The following is a 20356-nucleotide window of genomic DNA, read 5'->3' on the forward strand; positions in this document are numbered from 1 at the left end:
TCCTTTTCATGTCTGTCAGTGAATGATCTATGATAAAAATCTATGTTTGCAGAAGTATGAATGAGTGCTTTCATTAAGGATGAAAAAATATTCTAAGTGATTAAAAGCACTGTCTGTACTTTAGTTGGTAATGACTTTCTACTTTCTTAATACCTAAAATAATGATACGTTCTACAATTGATAGAGTCACTGACATTCATCAATGTTAGCACCGTTCCTCACCGCCCCCGCCCCTCCACTCAGGATCCCTTCTGCTCCAGCTTAGGCATCTACCCCGAGCTTAATAAAAACTTCTAGAATTGACTTGGGTGAACAACCAGACACCGCCTAGTGATAATGACACTATCCAATATCGGGAGGGAGATTGTTTGGGGCCTCGGAAAATAAATCGTCAAGTTATATACACAGGAGGAAGTCTGAGTCAATAGGAGAGGATAATTTATTGAAATATTAATTAGTTTGTCCTCCTGCTACCTTCCCCTTCAAGCAGGTGGGCGGGCTTTGTAATTCTTGGCCTCGGGAGTTTTAGCAGGATGGCAAAAGACTCTTCTGATCATTGGAATAGATCAAATCATAAAGAAATGGGATGGGGTCCTTGGAGTGGGCTGGGATGCTTCGGAAACAGTGAGGTGACCTGAGGCTGGGCTTTGTGGGGACTGCCATGAAGCAGGACCTGGTCCCTGGTCCCTGGTCCCAGGGATGTGAAATCTCTGCAGGACCTGGCTGCCCACCTGTCCAGCAACAGAGGCTGGAGCTCCCACACCTGGCTCTCAGCCTCTGCAAAGGTTCCCCTTCATGCATGGAAGGGGATCTTGGGTCTCAGAGTCAGATGAAACCACGCAGGTTGAGACACCCTCTGCTCAATCTTAGGCATCCACCTAGACCTTAATAAAAACTTCTAGAATTGACTTGGGTGAACAATCAGATAATGTCAATCCTTCTCAGGGGGTGGGGTGGAGAAGGTCCACCAACCAGGTAGCATGAGTCTCCAAGGAAGACTAAAGCACATGTGAAGACAGTGCAAGAAAATACTGTCTCTCGCACACTCGTGTTTGTGAGCTGAAATCTACACCCACGACGTCAGCCGCAAAGGAGCCACATCCCACTCTGTAGGCACAGAGTCCGAGTCCTGGGGATGCTCAGCCGCTCCATCTCCAGGCCCTGCCTGGACCGGGTCCTCCCGCAGGCAGGCTGCAGCCCCGGGGCTCCCCACCTCACCTCAGTCACACTGAAGACAGCTTTAATGGCTTTGGCATCACGTGTCCCTCAAAGGCCAGCCCCCTGGACGGCTGTTTGCAAACTCCTCTCCAAAGCAGCTTCCCTTGAAGAGAGTTGCTACACAATCATTACAAATTGATTGCAAAAGAGCTAACAATCATGATTAAATCATTAAATTCTTGTCTACGCTTCAGAGAGCGGTGAGAAAATTAACTTCCCACCAACCTAATTTTTTCCTGAACATGAAATAATGATTTTCTGCCCGTCTAATTACAAAGCCAACATCTGATCAAGCCAGCATCCAGAGGGGATTATCGCATGCACGAGTATTAGACCTCATTACCAGCTTGAGTGCAAAATTATTACATCTTGTAATTGGATGGTGAGATTTATATACAGATCGGCCCGGTTTCTGTAAGATTGTAATTACAAGCTTCGTTGGTTAGCTACTTATCACTCAGCACAGAAGAGAAGAAAATAAGCAACAGAAAAGGCATTTCATTAACCCATAACCCTATCAAGGGAAAGCCACTGTAACACCCATGTCTGCATTAGGGAGAACAGCTAAATTCACAGATGAAACAATTTATTATACTCTTTGCAAATGGGATTGCATTTTGTTTAACCCCTAATGAACTCTTTGGGTAAAGTGTCTGAACAAACCATTCATTTTATAGACAACTAGGTTCAATACAGTAATTATAAGGGGTAACTGACTGAGATAAATGCTCACCTGCTTAGAGGCAGTTGATTAGAGACACAATTGCTGGGTGCCGGGCACCCGCACAAGAGCCAGGGCTGGGACAGCGGGCTTCCATGGAGCGGCTGGGAGGGAGCCCATCCCACCCCGCAAATCTCCACTTCTCGCTTCGTCAAGCTTGGCTGGAACCGGCGAGGTTTAATAAAGCTGCAAGGGCGACGCAGTTTAACAATTTTAGAGGCACTGATGTGGAACGCAGAAATTTAAATACAGCCTGATGAAGGCTCCTCGCCTGCTCCAGATGTGCGACCTAAATTAAATGTTACCTTTTCACGAGCGGAGGACACAACAATGGGCCCCACACAAAGTCAGCTCGGCAGGCTGTGAAAATGGAGGACAGCAATACCATGGTGGGTTACTTTGCAATCTACTGACCTGCAATACAAAGGAAATCTCATGCTGCCTGTTATGTGCACCCCTGAGCTGGTCTATTTTATGGCACATGAAAACTATGACATTCAAATTTCAGTGTGTATACATAAAGTTTTATTAGAACACGGGCCACATACCACTGGTTATGGTCTTTGGCTATTCTATGCTACAACAGCAAAGCCGGAAATATTTACCAGCTGGCCCTTTGCAAGAAAGGATAGCCAAATATCATTTTATGCCATTCAGCCATTCTTTCATTATTCTTTCATTCAATTCATTTATGCATTGGACAACTATTGACTTGGCGCTTGCAATATGCCCGTCGCTGGATCAAGTGCTAGGGATACAAAAAAGAGATGTGATTTCTGCACTCCAGGATCTCACAATCAATGAGGGAAATAGCTGTGGACACCATGGAGGCTTCAGCACATCTGAGAACCATTTTCTTCTCTTCCTATTCGTGTCCTGGATTTTTCCTAGGGAAGTCAGCCTCACCTTGACTCACTCTTTGTCTCCTGGCCACCTGAGAGTGGACACATGGCCCAGCAGACACCATCTGCTACGAGCCAGGACCCTTGGTGGAACACGGGGCAAGTTCCCCTTTTAGTTGGAGATAGACTTGGTTGGCTTAGTTTTGTGACCATGAGAAGCACCTTAAAAAGGAACCTGTTTAAAAGGCTCCAAAGAGGAGAGTGTAGCTGAATGATGGGAAGACATGGGGTCCAGTTATCACTGCTTCAGCCCTGGGATCCACCTGTATGCCAGGTCAGTCCATAAAATGGGCTTTTCCATTTTAGGCATCAATAAATAACCATTTTTGCTTGAACAGTTGCTACCGTCACTTACACCACAATGTAACTGATAATAATAACAGAATAATTACATGAAAATGAATACATATAAAAATAATTACAAAAGAAGCAGAATGAAGTGGTTATACCATTGCCTTATAATCGCTTTGAAATGAGTTTTAAAATCTGGAAGTATGAGTATTCCTACTTTGCTTTTCTTTGTCAAAATTGTTTTTGCTTTAGGGGGGGTCCCTTGCAATTTTGTCTGATTTTCTAAATCAGCTTGTCAATTTCTACAAAGACATCAGCTGGAATTCTTATAGGGGCCTAAATGAATCTGTGGATCAATGTGAGGAGTATAGACATTTTATCAACGTCGACTCTTGCAGTGTATGAACTTAGAATATCTTTCCAATAATTTAGTTATCATTTAATTTCTTTCAATGTTAGTGTTTTCATGGCAATTTAATAATAACATAAGTTGTACTTATGTTATTAAATTTATTCCTAAGTGTTTTATTTTTTGATACTGTTATAAGCTAAATCACTTTCTTAATTTAATTTTCAGATTGTTCACTGCAAGTGTATCCAATACAATTGATTTTTGTCTATTGATCGTGTATCCTGCGACCTTGCTTATTTTCAACAAGGATGCTGTAACAATCCAATAGGTAAATCCTAGCCTTTTCAACAAATGGTGCTGGAACAACTGAGTAGCTATGCAAAAGAATAAAATTGGACTCTTCATATTAAAAAAATTAACTGAACATGAATCAGAAGACTCAAACATTTATAGTTAAAACTATAAAACTCTTAGGAGGAAACATAGGGGTCAATCTCAGTGACCTTGGACTTGGCCAGCTATGCCATAAAAAGCAGATAAACTGAACTTCATCAAAATTAAAAATTTTGTGCTTCAATGATAGCATCAAGGAAGTCAAAAGACAACCTTGAGAAGACAGTATTCACAAATTATATCTCTCATGACAGCTGTGTATCTAAACTGCAGAAAGAACTCTTGATAAAGGCAAATAACCCAACTTTGTAAATAGGTAGAGCAGACAAATAGACATTTTCTGGTCCTTTGTGGTTGGATGGGACAAGGTGACCAGTCCTGACTAAAGATTTGTAAGCTGAAGTCCCCTATGTCACTTCCAGTTAAGCATTTAATTGCTGGCATATGACCCTTCAGAGCTCAGTTTTCTTCTTTCCTGTAATCTCCACTCCATGTGGGGGCTGCTCCACTGGCCTGGATTCTGGAGAAAAGATGCCTCAGAACCAAGCCCCAGCCAACAGGCGATGACATGCTGCATCAGGGAGAAATAAGCGCGTATTGTTTGAAGTTACTAAGAGTTTGGATTGTTTGTTACCACAGCATAATCTAGCCTATACTGATCGATACAACTGCCTGCAGCAAGATAGCATTTCTTTGAAGTTTTGTGTTTTAATTTTTAAAATGTTGTACTCCAAAGTAAATCAGTAAAATGTCATGTTTTAATATAAAAATGACATTTCCCCTTAAAGTGTTGCATTAAAGGAAGGCTTCAGGAAGATATTGCTTGTTTATCCTGTGACTTTTCATATTCCCCAAGAACATCCCTGGTGAATGCATAACTCAGTTTAAGAAATACATTTGTTAATCCTGGGACCAGACTTTGGACCCTGAATCCCAGATGAAGCAATGTAAGTAATCTGAAGAATCACTGAAATGGATTTGAAGACATTTGTAATGAGCATGATTTGATTAGCATATAGAAGATTTCAATTTCAGTCTATACTAGGTATGATATCCTACACTGTGAAGGATGACAGTGAGGGAGGCCCTTGAGAATGGTCATGAAGGGATGCATGGTCTTTGTAGTTAGACAGTCAAATTTTCCCATTCTCCCCACTTGAATCTTCTGTAGGGTAAGCTTCCTCATCAACAAAGCTGAGATAACAGTAGCCATAATTTCAGAAGGTTAACATAGGACTGAAGAAGATAATGAAATAATATTGTACTGAGCCTGGAACATAATGATGCCTGAAATCAGGGAGGACTGCTTGGAAGAGGAGACATTTTGACCAACTCCTAAATGAAGAAGTGAGCCTTGAGGAAAGACACTTTGCAGAGCTACTACAAGTGCAAGAGTCTTAGAGAAGGAGGGTCTTAGTTTGTTCTGGGGCCACAAGGAGCCCACCATGTCTTCAAGATGACCACTTGAAGGAATAAGGCCACATATATAGAACAGACACAACACAAGAGCAGACAGGGATATTACGCAAGCCCTGGTGGTCCACACTAAAGACCTGCTCTTTGTCCTAAACACGATACAAAGCCACTGGAGAGGTGTGCAGGCTGTCCAAGACAACACCTTTGGTTAATACGACCAGCAAAAGTCACATCAACCCCATGCCTTCAGTAAAGCTGGATACAGTTTGGCTTGAAGGGGAAAAAAAGCAATAAACAATTTTAAAATAATAAGTTACAAAGCCCATATCGTGAATACCACGTTTTTTAAGACTATCCAAAAGCTGTCTGGAAATATCACCCACGACGTAAGATTGGTCTCCTCTGGAAGAAGGTCTGAAATGGGAAGAGGACTTATGCTTCATTGTATCCCCTTTTACTCTGCTGGCATTTTTTATAATTTTCATAATAAAAATAAAGAGCAAAAATATACAATAGAATATTAAGAGATGAAAGAAAGACAATGCCTTTGACTGTCACCCAGACAGCAGGTTACAGGGACAAGAGCAGCAGGAGGGAGGTAGTGGTGTCCAGGGTGGGTGTGGAGGTTTGTACCACGGTCTGGAAGTTCTTTAACACTAAGGCAAATTGGGTGGCAGGTATAAATGGTCCCATTGTATGACTTGGCAACTTCTCTGCAAGTTTCTCTTCCAGAGCAGAAGCAGTGGAGATGGAGTGGATCTATGGATGGAGTGAGGAATAGTGGTGATAAACAGGGCTCTCTGGGAGGCTGGCTTTGGAGTAAAAGAGACAGAGAGTCAGAGTGGACCCGCAGTTGCCAGCCTGGGTGGTGACCTCACTCCCAGGATAGGAGGGGGCAGGAAGGGGTGAAACCCAGAACTCTGGCATAGACGAGTAAGGACAATGGCAGAAGCAGAGGGCGTCAGGGAAGTGTACCTGCTGCTAGCTCAGGCATGAGAAGGCAGTCAAGGTCAGGGCCAGTGCAGGAGCCCCATTCCTACCCAGGCGTCTCACAAATAGGGCAGCTGGGGCAGAGAATACAGAAAGTGACTGCACTAGGTCACTGAGTTCACTGGGAGGAGGAACAGACAGACCCCAAACTCTGGCACCTTCTGTCTAGTTCGCACTGCACGGGCCTTGACAGTCAAGCACCCAGTGAGAAAAACAAGTCCATGGAGCGGTAGACCTCTCCTGTAGCGCCCACTGCTCCCCTCAGCAGTGTATTTTGTCAGGCTGCCTGTTCTGTTCCCCGCTCTGTTTCTGGTGAATCCTCTCACCCTCCTGCGCATCTAGCCTGTACCCCGGTTCTTGTATACATAAATAAATAAATCTTTAAAAAAAAGAAAAAGAAAAACGAGTCCAGAAAGTGCTATCTTGAACATGCAGCACCAACACCCCCTAACATTTCTTCTATGCCAGCATCGCCGGGAAATACTCAAGCCGGCCACGGGTTTCCAGGCTGCTGTCCTTCCTGCCGTCGCTATGGTAGGAAGGCACCAGCAGGAATGTGTTGGCAGTGCTGTCAGTTTCTTCTGGGTACATTATTTCATTGGATTCTCTGGAACCCCTGAGAGATTATTCTTAACCTGTTTTCCAGAAAAGGCAATTAAAGCTCAGAGATGCTAAGTGATTTTCCCAAGGTCACACAGCAGTCACAGCAGAGCTCGCCCTTGAACTTGCGTCCTCTCTGGCTCCTTGGCTCATAAAAGTAAGCCTGACCACCACCCCCATCAGAGCAACCCGGGAACATGCAGTAAGTCAGTTACGCCTGAAATGCCTTCGGTTTTCATATCACTGGGAAATACTCGAGTGGAGTGAAGTTCCAAACATCGGCTTCTGAAGATGTTGTGCGAGGCTGAACAGCCAGTTCTCCCTAGAGTTGTGAGCCAGGCGCTTGATCTGTTCGCTCGCTGGGAACAGAGGTGCTATCTTTGGGGTGACCACACAGAACTCTTCCCCAGCACATGCCCTGAGCTGGTCTCGACAGAACGATAATACCACTTGATAATAACATCACCGAGACGGGGCGGCTGGCAGGCTTCCGTGGGGGACACTGTTCAAGTGTTTAGCACGCAGCCTGGTCCACAGCAACAACTGCCTTTGTTATTAGAATAGAAATTCCCTGGGCCTCCCCGGTGGCGCAGCGGTTGAGCGCTGGGTTGCGAAGCTGCCCGCAGCCTCTGTAGCACCAGTTCGATCCCCGGCTGCTCCCCGGCCACCAGAGGGTCCCACATGGCGCGCAGACCTCTCCTGCCGCCCGCTGCTCCCCTCAGCAGTGTACCTCGGTCCTTCTGCCTGCTCTGCTCCCTGCTCTGACTCTGGTGAATTCTCTCACCCTCCCGTGCTTCTGACTGTACCCTGTGCTTGCATAAATAAATAAATAAATCTAATTTTAAAAAAAAAGAAAAAAATTAAAAAAAAAAAAAGAATAGAAATTCCCCAATTGCATGGCTGATCTCAGAACATTCCTGAATGAGCATATTGTCCTTCCCAGCTAGGGGCGCACTCATAGGGGAAGGCGAAATCTACCGTCTCTGCCACAATTTTCTGATACTGTTTTCTGTGACCATAAGTCACCAACCCCAGCCTGGTCCTGGGCTGCTGCTTATTTCTGGTCTTCCCTGCCCGGCAGCCCCGCCAGGCAGGAGATGACAGCCTTGAGAGCTGGCCTTTCCCGGGCACTCGAGCACCGCCCATGCGGCGTGCGGGCCTTGGGGAAGGCTCCAAGCCCAGAGAATTTGAGCTCGGTCCTGGCGGCAGGGGGTCTCCTTGGCCGGGTTCCCCAGGGTGGTGGGAACCCAGGGCTGCCATGACTGGGGCAGAGACGGGGGTCAGGTGGGGCCAGCGTGGGGCATGGTTGGCCAGGGCACCCCCTTCCTTTCTGGGCTGGCCAAGTTATCTCTCCAGTGCGAAAACAGGCCAGCGTGATCTGCCCATCGTGATGCCGGGGCCACCCAGAGAGCCGGTGGGAGGGATTTAAAGCCGATCCTGGGCCCCCACCCAAAGCCCCGCTCGCCCACCCAGAGAAAACCTCCTACATTACCATGATGTTTATTTTTTAAATAAATTTTTATGACAAGAATTAGAACGAGTCCAGTAACACGAGTAGCCCTTCCTGTGCACCGGCGCCTGTGTCCTGACCTTCTACCTGGCTGGCTCAGCGGATCCCCTCAGGAATCCAGAAGCTGGGGGCTGCCACTGTCCCTAGAAACAGAGGTTCACAGGGGCTGGGGACCTGGCCCCTGACTGAGCCAGGATTTGAACCCGGGACTGTGTGAATGCGAAGTCCGACGTGTTCCAACAGCCCTCTGCACACTTGGCTTGGAGAGAAAGGACTGAGTGTGTCAAATTGGGATCCAGAGATGGCCCTCCCCAGCGCGCCGAAGATCAGATATCCAGCCTCAGGCCAGATGCCCTCTCCTCTCAAGCTAAGGGGGGCAGGCCTGAGGGAGGGCGGGGAGGGGCGGAGCAGCCCCCCTCTGGGTGCCCTCACCCATCCCCAGCACCCCCCCTCTTTGCCACAACAGCCAATCAATACTGGCTTACATTTTATGAGACAAGGAGTTAACTTGTTCAATTACGGGGGAGACAGCTCTATTCTTTCGTAACAAGTAATCTGAGTAGGGAAATCGATCCTGAGAGGCCCCATGCTCGCTGGCTAATTTTATATTATCCTTAGCCAATGGGCGAGCACAGAGTAATGGAGTTGTTGTTACAGTTCATTATGGGAGGGGAGATCAATAGTGGGACAATCTGAGGCTCAGCATCACAGCTGTGGCAGTGGAGGGGTGTGGGGGGCTCCGGACGGGGGAGCACCACTTCCTTGTGCTCCCTGCCCAGACTGCTGACACCAGCTGCAGCCCCCGAGAAAGAAGCACCTCGAAGGCTGGAGACCCAGAGACTCCCCGCTAGCCAAGTCCCCAGGTCCCCCAGGTGGGTGGGAGTCGGCGGGCCAAGCTCCCCACATCACAAGGCCTGACTTGTGACCGCCGCATTTTCCCAGCTGCCCTTGCAAGTGGCTTTTGGACTCGGCCCAGTGTGGCCCGGCAGAATCTTCTTTGGTTTCTTGATGTCCTCAAACACCGATTCCTGTTTTTCCTCCGAAACGCTCGGCCCAGAGGCAGACAGACGGCCTCTGTCCTCGTGGGCTGTCGCCGGGAGCCTCCCAGCCGGCCCTGCTTCCCGGGTGGGAATTTGTTATTTTTTTAAATTTTTTTTATTTTAACAAGCAAATTTTTCAATGGTTTGACATTTCCTTCAAAGTCTGTTTCAGAGGACTTAGAAGGCAGCGATGCTTAGCTTTTATTTTTTTATTTTTATTATTTATATATATTTGTTACATCATCCTTCATTTTTGAACAACGTAGGATTTCCCGTGAAATTCCCGCCACCAAGTCACCCGAGCACCACCACCACCATCCCTGTGCGCTCCCCTCCCCTGCCCTGATCTCCCTCCGTCCCCTCCAGGATGTCTCTGGTCCACGGCTGCCTGTTGATTTCCACTTTTACTTTATTATAGTTTTTTTTTTTTTTTCCAGGTGAGCATTTAATCTCTTCGTGGCAGCGGCTTCAGCTCAGCCCCAGCTCTGGCATTTAGCTCCTTCCGGCTTCCTCCCTGCAGGCATGGGAGGAGCCGCTCTTCCAGGCGCTACAGCAGCCTCATTTTCTACATGATCAGATTGATCATCAGACCGTCGACCTTATTTATACCAGCATCGATAGCTATTATGCGTGAACTTTTTGCCAGGCATTTTATAGGCACCGTCTTATTCAAACCTCATGCTTGCGCTGGTGTTATCCCAATATGGAGATGAGTAAACTGAGGCCCAGGGAGGAAAAACACGGTGTGAAGGTACTAGGTGGGAGAGGGCAGAGCCAGGATTTGAACTTGGTCTCCCTAGTGTGTCTCAGAACCGAGGGCTGCTCTCTGAGGGCAAGACATACACTGTCGTAAAAGTCTCTGCATTGCTGTGACCAGCCTGGTGCCTGGCACACTCATATAGGCAGGGACGACTTTTTAAAATATAGAATCAACGCTGTTTTATATTCTGTCTCCCCATTAAGCATGCTCCCCTGCCATCACCACGCTGATAATAGGCCCCGGGGCGGGGGAGGGGGGGCGGGGGGTGGGACCCAAGTTCCCTTGGAAGGGAACAGAGATGAGGGACAAGGAGAGAGGAGTGTGAGCGTAGACAAGGGCAGAGGTTAGGATGCTCGTGATCACACAAATTGAGGGCCCCCTGCCCACCAGACAGCTGAGGTGTACAAATTAAATGTACGTACATTACTCGTATTAATGAATGTGTATTAAAGCCCGATGCACTTCATAGGTATTCACTGAATTCTTACAACAAACTTTGGGGAAGTTACAATCATGACTGCATTTTACAGATGAGAAAAGAGAAACACTAGAAAGTTCAGGATCTCAGTGGATTAGAAGAGGGTCTTCAAGCTTCAAGTGCCGTCATCCGCCAGGCAGTGGTGGCACAGAGACAGTAGGGCCTTCATCACTCGGGACCAAAACCCCAGAGATGAGGGTATTGGGTGGGGGCAGGACTCCTGCTGCAATTCCCATTGGAAATCAGGGATCCCTAAACAGAGGTGTCCCTGTTCCAATGTGAGGTAGTGCAGTTGTAGGAAAATGGCAGTAGGACATGGTTGCATGGAGAGAGGTTTGAGTCCCTTTAATTCCCGTTGGGATCCAGTTTCCAAAAAGGGGTGCAGATTTGGCCAATGGACCCAAGTATTAGGGACCAATTTGTGCATTAAAGCTAACTAGAGGTCAGCAGACTGTGGCCCTTGGGCCAAATTCAGCCTATCTGCTTTGTAAATAAAGTTTTATTGGCACACAAACACGCCATGTTTACATACTGTCAATGGCTGTCTCCAGAGTACACGCAGGCTTGAGTAGCTGTGACAGCAACAATATGGCACTAAATAGTTCAAAACCTGAACTATTTATTATCTGGCCCTCTAAAAAATCATTTTCCAACCCCTCACAATTTTTCTGTATCAATATTGGCCAGACTTTCTAAGATAGCTGGAGTACTGCATGAACGATTTTATTCATTCAATCACTTGTTCACTAAGTCAGTCAACAAATTTTCCCAAGGGACAACCATGAGCCAAGACCTGGGCTTTGGACTAATGATTCAGAAATGAGCAAAAGAATATTGTGGTTCTCTTGTCAGGCCCTCTTGGCCTAGTGGAGACAGAGACATGAAACAAGCCTTGCTAACCGGAGAGGCCTCTGTGCTAGAGAAGCCAAGGTGACTTGGTGACTTGGGATTGAAGGTGATGTTCCCAGCGTGCTGCCCTCTGTAGAGGCCATGGGGGTGTCTGATTATGGGGAACATTCCAGTTGCCTCACGGTCCCAATGAAGAGGAGAAGTTAACTAGTTGGAGGGGCAGAATATTTGTCACAGAGGGAACCTGTGTGCCCCCCAACCCCATATACAAATAGCTTCTTCCTCGGGGTCCCAAGCACCCCTTGCTTCAATTAGAGCACCTTACTGGGGAGGTGCCTAATTTGGGGAGGGGAATGTGCCATGCTATAGACATTATTCTTTCTCCACAGAATAATGTGGGCACACAGTAGGTCTGTGCTGGGCACACAGTAGGACCAAAAGAGTGAAGGAAAGGCTTCCTTCCACATTTAATGTGTACCAGGGCTCAGGAAAATCTTCCCTTTCCCCAGTGTTTCCTGCAGACAGCTCCTCAGCTATTTAGGAAAGAGAGGAGGGAAGGAACTTGGGCTCAGAAAGGTCATGAGCACAGGAGACATGACTGAGTTGTTGGCTTACTGTGATCACTGAAGTTGCTGTGTGGGTTAGGGTATTCACACTCAAAGTGAGATCGGGGAATCCCTGGGGGGGTCCTGAAATCTCCCCATTATTTTCATAACATACTAAAACACAATTTGCCATTTTGTATTATCATTTTCTCCTGAGTGGTAGGGGAGTTTCCCAGAGGCTACAGGATACTGGGATCACAACAGATTGATGCAGAAACTAAGGAGAAGCTGTTAAGAAAGACAGTAAAAAGATTTGCAAAATTGGAAAACAATGCCAGTTTCTCACTAAATTTGCCTCTTTAAAAAAATACATAGAAAGTTCGTTATTGCTATTTTTACATAAATTAATAAATAAATCCTTTCTCATTTTTAATTTCTTAGATGGTAGCTATTTCAATAGATATAAACTACTTATACATAAAATCTTTGGGATCTTCAGTGATAATAATTGTTTCAATCACAAAGGGGTCCTGAGACCAAAATGTTCAAGAACAGCCTCATTTGCAAGTTCTTACACATGGGGCAGAGGGCACACCCACTCAGGGGCTGGACAACACTTCCCAGGGGCCTGACGGCCAGGATGTGACTATGTGACCTAGCCCTGTCTTTTAAGGGCATGCACGTGATCCCAAGTGGGGCGTAGAAAGGAGTTCTCTTTCTCCAGGCTGCCGGAGATGTTGTGTGAGCTTGGACAACTGCTTGTGGTCTCTGTGCCTCAGAAGAATTAATACCCATGACCCAGTTGTAAGAAATGTAAAGATTAAATCCGATAATGCACGTCAAGGGCTCACTACCTGGAGTGTGATAACATTCAACACGTGCTGGTTGTGGTTAAGGTCATGACAGTGGTGATGGTAGTGTGATGGTGAGGATGATGGTGATGATGAGGATGGTGATGGTGATGATGATGATGATGATGGTGGTTGTGATAATGGTGGTGACCAAGATGATGATGATGGTGGGGGTGATGGTGAGGAAGATGGTGATGATGATGGTGAGGATGATGATGATGATGATAGTGGGGATGATGGTGAGGAAGATGGTGATGATGATTGGGGATGATGTTGAGGATGATGTTGAGGATGATGATGGGGATGATGGTGAGGAAGATGGTGATGATGATTGGGGATGATGTTGAGGATGATGTTGAGGATGATGATGGGGATGATGGTGAGGAAGATGGTGATGATGATGGTGAGGAGGATGATGATGATGATAGTGGGGATGATGGTGAGGAAGATGATGATGATAATGGTGGGGATGATGTTGAGGGTGATGTTGAGGATGATGATGGGGATGATGGTGAGGATGATGATGATGATGTTGGGGATGATGTTGAGGATGATGATGGGGATGATGGTGAGGAAGATGGTGATGATGATGGTGGGGATGATGTTGAGGATGATGTTGAGGATGATGATGGGGATGATGGTGAGGATGATGATGATGGTGAAGGTGGTTTCTATCTTTGTGACAAGTTGCTGCCATTAGCTTTGCTGCTCATTGTGGAGTCAATTCATGAGGACCTCTGTGTCTCTCAAGGTCACAGTCAAGGCAGTTCTGTGGAAAGGTATAGATGCCGCAAGTCAGGAATATCCTTCCAATAGTTTCCCTGCTCCTTCAATCAGGCAAAATTGATTTCTGTTGCCTTGGACTGAGAACAGGGATGGATAGAGTCAAAGAGAGCAGATTCCAGTACATTCCACTGAATATGTGTCCATATATTGTGTGTTATATATGATATCTACAAAGTGCTCTTCCTTATATTGACTCACATTTTTACTTAAATAAATAAACATTCAAATAGAATTTTCTGCAAGTTTTTTTTTTCATTTTCCCCCAACTCACATTCTTAACTACTCAGTAAAATTCTCTTGTCCCCACACACCCTAAAAGCCTTTCCTGTACAAGTTCATGGTTTGGAGAAACCGGCCTGCATGTTCCTGGCTGCCTGAGTAGGGAATGAGGCAAGTAGGTGACATGGGATTTGTCCCTGAGTCCTGATTTCATCACCAGAAAATCAAGGATACTTGGGGCTTTTCCATGTGGACTGGGAAGATTAAATGTGATAGAAAGGGTCCGCCTGGGGCCTGGAAGCCAGCGGGGCCAGGCCTGAGCTCCTTTCCCACAGGTGACATGTTTTGGGGTGACTGCTGGCTAAAGCTTGCCCCCACAGCCTGGTCCTAGACTGATCTCTGTGCCCTGCACTCCAGAACCCAAGCCCTTCAAGAAAAAAGAGAGATCTGATGGGCAGGAAGAGGGGGAGCTGAGGATGCTGAGCAGAAGTGGGGGGCGCAGAGGAGAGAAGGTGAGGGAAGCGGGGAGCAGGGAGGACCAAGCTCTCCCATGGCCAGCAGTGCCCTCTGCTACCCTCCCTTCCTCTCCAGCAGTTTCTACTCAGAGCTTGGCTCCTTTTCCAGAAAGTCCCACCAGTTCACATTTAATTACTTCATAAAAACTGGAAAGTAGAAGAGGAAGAGTTAAATGTTCTCCTAAAAGGAGGAAACTGCAGCTAATCCCAATTAGGAGGAAGTCCCGGGCTATTGAAACGCTACAATCCAATTACATCAGGTAAAATGAATTACTCCGTTAATGCTGACTTATTATGAAGACACCTTCTTATTGCTCTCATTAATAATCTTTAGACATCATTTTAGCACATATTGGCTGCAATAACATTTCTATTAGCATCATGGTGAAGCAAGGCTGACAATTAAAATAAAAAATAAATCAACCCAAGGAGCGAACAAACGTAATTATAGTTCAGAAAGAGCTTTTATGTGTATTTGATTAGTCAATGGAACAGCGCCTCCTTCTTGCCTGGAGTTGGTGTTCGTCCCAATCCGTGCAGACTTCTGGGGTCAGGGGAGATGTGAGGAGGGCGCACGCGTGTGTGTGTGTGTATGTGTGTGTGTGTAAGAGAGACAGAGAGACAGAGAGACAGCAAAGATGGGGGAGCTTGTCAATCAAGAAAAGATTCAAGTTCCAGGTCTTCACTCACTCAGTGGCTGATGAGCCTTAGTTTCCCCATTTCTGAAATCGCCATTTTTGAAATTTTATATTTTCTAGATTATACCTAGTGCTGTCTAGAGTTCTACAAAATTTTTCTACCTGAAAGGACTGCAGATCCCGAAATACCGAGTGTCAGAGGGCAGGAGCTTAAGAGAAGAATTGTTTCCAGCAAAGCTGCTGTATGCCTGAGGCTTGGTTTCGTGGGAAGAAAAGGTATTGTCCGTGGGGACATTTTTGGTGACCATGTCTCGGGAGGCTCAGGGAGAAGAGCTGCTGCCGAAAGTCCTCCAATGCCCAGGACAGCCCTTCCGTCAAAGAGTTTTCCAGCCCAAGAGTCGACAGGGCTGAGGCTGAACAACTGTGTTCTAAGCCATTTCTCAGACTGTGCCCGTTTGCACGACTAGAATCAAATCGCCACAGCAGAGAGCCAAGCCCAGGTCCTCTGCAGGGAGAGCTCGCCTCCACCAAGTAGCAAATGGAAATTCAGCAAAGAATTAGTTTAACTGAAGTACAGTAATGATTAAATTCTCAAATAATTATATATAAGTATTCTCAAATAATGTCATATATGCACACACAGTAACGCACTGTCCATCCGTGTCCTTAGCACTCCACCTGCTAATCTGACCTGGCCGCTTTCCAGAAATACACACACATTATAATGCCATGTCTATACATACAGATCCACTCATGTCACCCTATGTAATGTCTCATGTGTACAGGCACATACATAATGATATATATTTCGTATGTAAACTTATAACCTAATGGCCTTTTATTTTTTTTAATATTTTATTTTATATAATTCTTACATCATTTTTCATCTTTGTACAATGTATGCATTTTCATTTTGGTTATATTCCCCATACAATTACACCCCCCTTATTATTTCCCCCCTTATTTTGACTCTAGTTCTTCCTCTCCCAGCTCCTCCCTAATCCCTCCCCCACATAGTGTGTCTCTGGTTTATAGTTGCTTGTTGATTTTGATTATTACTTTGCATTGATTAGTCTTTTTCCTGGTCTCTTATTTAGGTTTCCTAAATTCTTGCTTTGAGTGAGACCATCCAGTATTTTTCTTTCTGGCTTATTTCACTGAGCATGATCCCTTCTAGCTCTATCCATGTTGCTGCAAACTGCATGTGTTTATCTTTTTTGATTGCTGAGTAATATCCCATGGTGTATATGGACCCCATCTTCTTGATCCAGTCATCTATTTTTGGGCATTTGGGTTGTTTCCAAAGCTTAGCTATTGTAAACAGTGCTGCTATAAACATAGGGGTGCAGGTGCCCTTTGGAATTACTGTTTCTGACCCACGTGGTGCAGCAGACCTCTTCTGTCTCACCTGCTGCTCCCCCAGCAGTGTGTTTCAGTCATTCTGCCTGTTCTCCCCACTTTGTGTCTGGTGAATCCTCTCACTCCCCGCACCTCTGGCCTGCACCCCAGTTCTTGTATGCATAAATAAATTTTTAAAAAATTGAATTAAATGGTACCTTTTAATTTTGTGTTCATTTTCAATGGTGGCACAGAGTGGTCTAAAGCATCTATATTTAGGACCTTGCCATTTCTAGGACTCCAAAATCATGGGTCAAAACCTACATACCAGGATCTCATGGACCTGCAATCAAGGTGTTGAGCACAGCTGGGTTTGGGGTCTTCCCCCAGACTCACAGGGTTCATTTTCAGAAGTCAGTTCCTTAGGGTCACAGGGTGGAGGTTTCTGTTTTCTTGATATCTGAAGCCCAGAGTGTCTAGAGTCCTAGGCTGTACCCCTGGAAGAGAAAAGTCTGGTGTTCTTAGAAACTGGGGCAAGGAAGTCCCTGCTGAAATCTCATGTCCTCTGGGGTGTGAGTGCACCTCTTCCTCCTTCCCACAATTCTGCCCCATAAACAACAGGATCTTGTCTTAAAGGCTAAATTTTTAATTTAAATGTTCAGACTGAGGTCTCTGTGCTTTGCCACAGCATTTGATGTGCCCACGTCAATCCCACTCAGCCATGAACTACATGTGTGAACTTTTGGAAACCTCTTGGTATCCATTTGTCCATCACTGCATAACAAATCACCCCCAAAATCTAGCAGTTGAAAACAAAATGTACTGTCTTAGCCATTTCTGAGAGTCAAGGGCCAGCATGGCTGAGCCGGGTAGATCTACACCCGGTGTCTCCAGACCCTGCAGCCAAGCGGTTGGCAGGGGGTCGTCATCTGAAGGAGGGGCTGGGCGGGAGTTGGTGCTTCCACACTCACTGCCTTCGATACAGGGAGGAGACCTCATTCATCTCCTTGCCACATGACACTTTGCATAAATAAAACCACTTGTGACGTGGCAGACGGATATCCCAAGCAAGGGGTCTGAGAACAAACAAGTGGTATTTGCAAGAATGGGAGCAAACTCAAGATGGAAGACAGAATCTTTCATCAATTAGCCCCATCAGTGACACCATCCCCTCTGCCTCATAGACCAACTGGTGCATCATAGGAGGGGACAGCACAAAGGTGTGAGACTCGGGGGGTAGAGGGCCTTTGAGGCCATGTTCTCTGTGCCTTGGTGTTCACCTATAACATAGGGCTAATGAAGAACCCAAAAGTTCACATGTGTAGAAACATGTATTAGTTTCTAGAATATGCTAGAATTGCTTCTGGCATGTAATAAGCCCTGAATAAACATTAACTGTTTTCCTTATCATTACCAAGTTTATTCAGTTGGTAAGTCATGAGTACAGAGTCTTCAAGGTTGCAAAGAAACTAGGGGAACAGATTAGAATGAAGTGTCTAAGCACCAAACTATGGTAAGAAAACTGCAAAACCATTTTTAATGCATTCCAGACTTCCTCTTCTGGGTATGCATTTATAAAACAGCATCCCTCCATTGGAATAACTGGAAAAATTGGATGAATAATTTTTAATTCTATTTGAGGGCTTCAGAGAAACACCAAGCAACCAAGACCAGAGGGACAAAGATCCCAAGGACAAGAGAACGTCTTTAAGATGAGTCTGACCTTCCTACCCCTTGTCCAGGTGAGGCACCTGCTAGTACTTACATGGCAGGGAGGGAGCAGCTGAAACCCAACCTCAAGTCATCTCAGCGCCTGATCTGATTGAGGTGATCTGCTTTTATTCTAATTGCCTGCCAAAAGCTAACCTCCCTAAAAGAAAAAATCAGCAGCCAGACCCTCTACAATTTTTAATACACAATATTAGACATTCAATAAAAAATTATCAGACATATCAGCAGCAGGAATAAGAGAACAATGAAGACTATAAACAGACTCACAAGTGATCCAGACATTGGAGTTATCAGATATGACATTTAAGTGACTGTGATTCTTAGATTAAAGAAAATGTAATTAAGAAATATGGTATTTAGCCAGAGAACTAGAACCTATATCTAATAAATCAAAAAGAAACTCTAACAGGAGGAACTATAGTAACTGAAATTGAGACTTTACAAATGGAATTAACAGATTAGACATGGTTAAAAAGAGCATTAATGATCTGAAAGTTACATAACTAGAAAATATCTAGATAGGAAGTAGAGAAAGAACAGAGAAAAAAAGCAATCTCTGAAAAGATAGTGGTTGAGAATTTGCCCAAACCGCAAAAGACATCAAGAGATACTTTCAAGATGGCATATAAATGACATTAAGTTAAATGAATACAGAAGTAATTACGAAAAAAATTTGCACATGATCAAATAACTGGTGAAAATAACAATGTACAAAAAAATCTTAAAAGCATCTGGGGATATATGAACAATCACACACACACACACATACACATCACCCAGCTAACTGGATCTCAATCAAACTCTTAGAGAAATATATTTAGCTTCTGTTAAACAGGAAATGACTATGTCTTTAATATGTTTGAAATTATGTGCCAAGAGGACTGTCGACTGGCATCAAGACTGCCCAGCCAAGAGTGGAATCCAGCTGCGTGAGTCTATGTCCTCTCCCGTATTTTGGGATGCTCCTGCCATCTACTTGACCTCTCTGTGCCCTACTCACCCTACAAAATTGTTATGAAAATTAAATAAGATACTGTGCATAGAAGTGTTGGCTAGACTGGAATTCAAGCTCTGAAGATAAGGTTTCTCTTCTCCAGGAAGCCTACCCTGATAAAGCCCACCTTTGAGACGTCTCTTGGGGGTTAGGGTCCTCCCTATTTCTCCTTATACCTGTTCTCACCATCCCTGTGGCTCGGTACTGAAAATGCCTTTATTATACGACCTTCCCCGCTGACAGAGAGCCCCTGGTGGCAGGGCAGAGCCTTAAGTCTATAGTTTCATCACCCAACACAGAGCTAGTTCTCAGTTACAATCAGCGTTGACTGGATTTATGCCACACTCCCATTGTACTCTACTAAAAGAAAACCTTTTTGGTTTCCAAGGGCCTGGAGCAAGGCCAGCAAATACTTGACACATGGACCACCACTTTCCCTTCCTGCACAGTGGATAGTGTGGTGACCTGGAACGCTTGACAATTTAACATTTCTGGGTTGTTATGACACGCCAGACCCTGTGCTCAGAGTTTGCAAACATTTTCTCATATAGCTTCACAGTGGCCTCTGGGAGATACTATTGTTGTACCCATTTGATGGACAGAGAAACCGAGGCTTAGAGCAGTAACCTAAGACATCCTAGGAAGCAGCAGCCATGTTTGGAGGCCTTGACCTTAGGATTCCACTCTTAGTCATTCTGTCCTTCCAGTCTCTGTGACCCTCCAGGAGTAGAGACGGGGGCCCAGACCCGCAGGGGCTGCACACAAGTTAGGGGCCCCAGGGAGGACCTGGCCAGGACTCTCCCAGCAGCCCGCCCCTCTGGCCATGAACCCGCAAAGCAAAGCCACTCAGCCCGAGGCACTCAACATGTATTCCCCTCACGCCATCCTCCGAAAGAGAAATCAAAAGCCTGTCTCTTGTTCCAAAGCTTGAGGTTAAAGAAAAAAACTCCCCAGCCACAGGTAGTTAAGTGATTATAAACTGTAAAAATAAATCAGCCTGATATAATTGCTCCAAGGAAAAAGATGACCAACATATTTAAAATGTCCACGGTGCCCCTTTTCCTATCTCCATTTGGCATCCTCTAATTACCTTCACATTTCATTTCCATCAGCAAGATGACCTGTATTTCCTTCGAGAAGTGCCGGGGAGGGGCCTGGCTGAGGAGCAGGGCCCCTGGTGATAAATCAGGCTCACCATTAGGAGTGAAGTGCTCATCTC

This window comes from Talpa occidentalis, unplaced genomic scaffold, assembly GCF_014898055.3.
Source record: "Talpa occidentalis isolate TD23 unplaced genomic scaffold, MPIMG_talOcc4v2.1 talOcc4.17, whole genome shotgun sequence".
In the NCBI taxonomy this organism is placed as follows: Eukaryota; Metazoa; Chordata; class Mammalia; order Eulipotyphla; family Talpidae; genus Talpa; species Talpa occidentalis.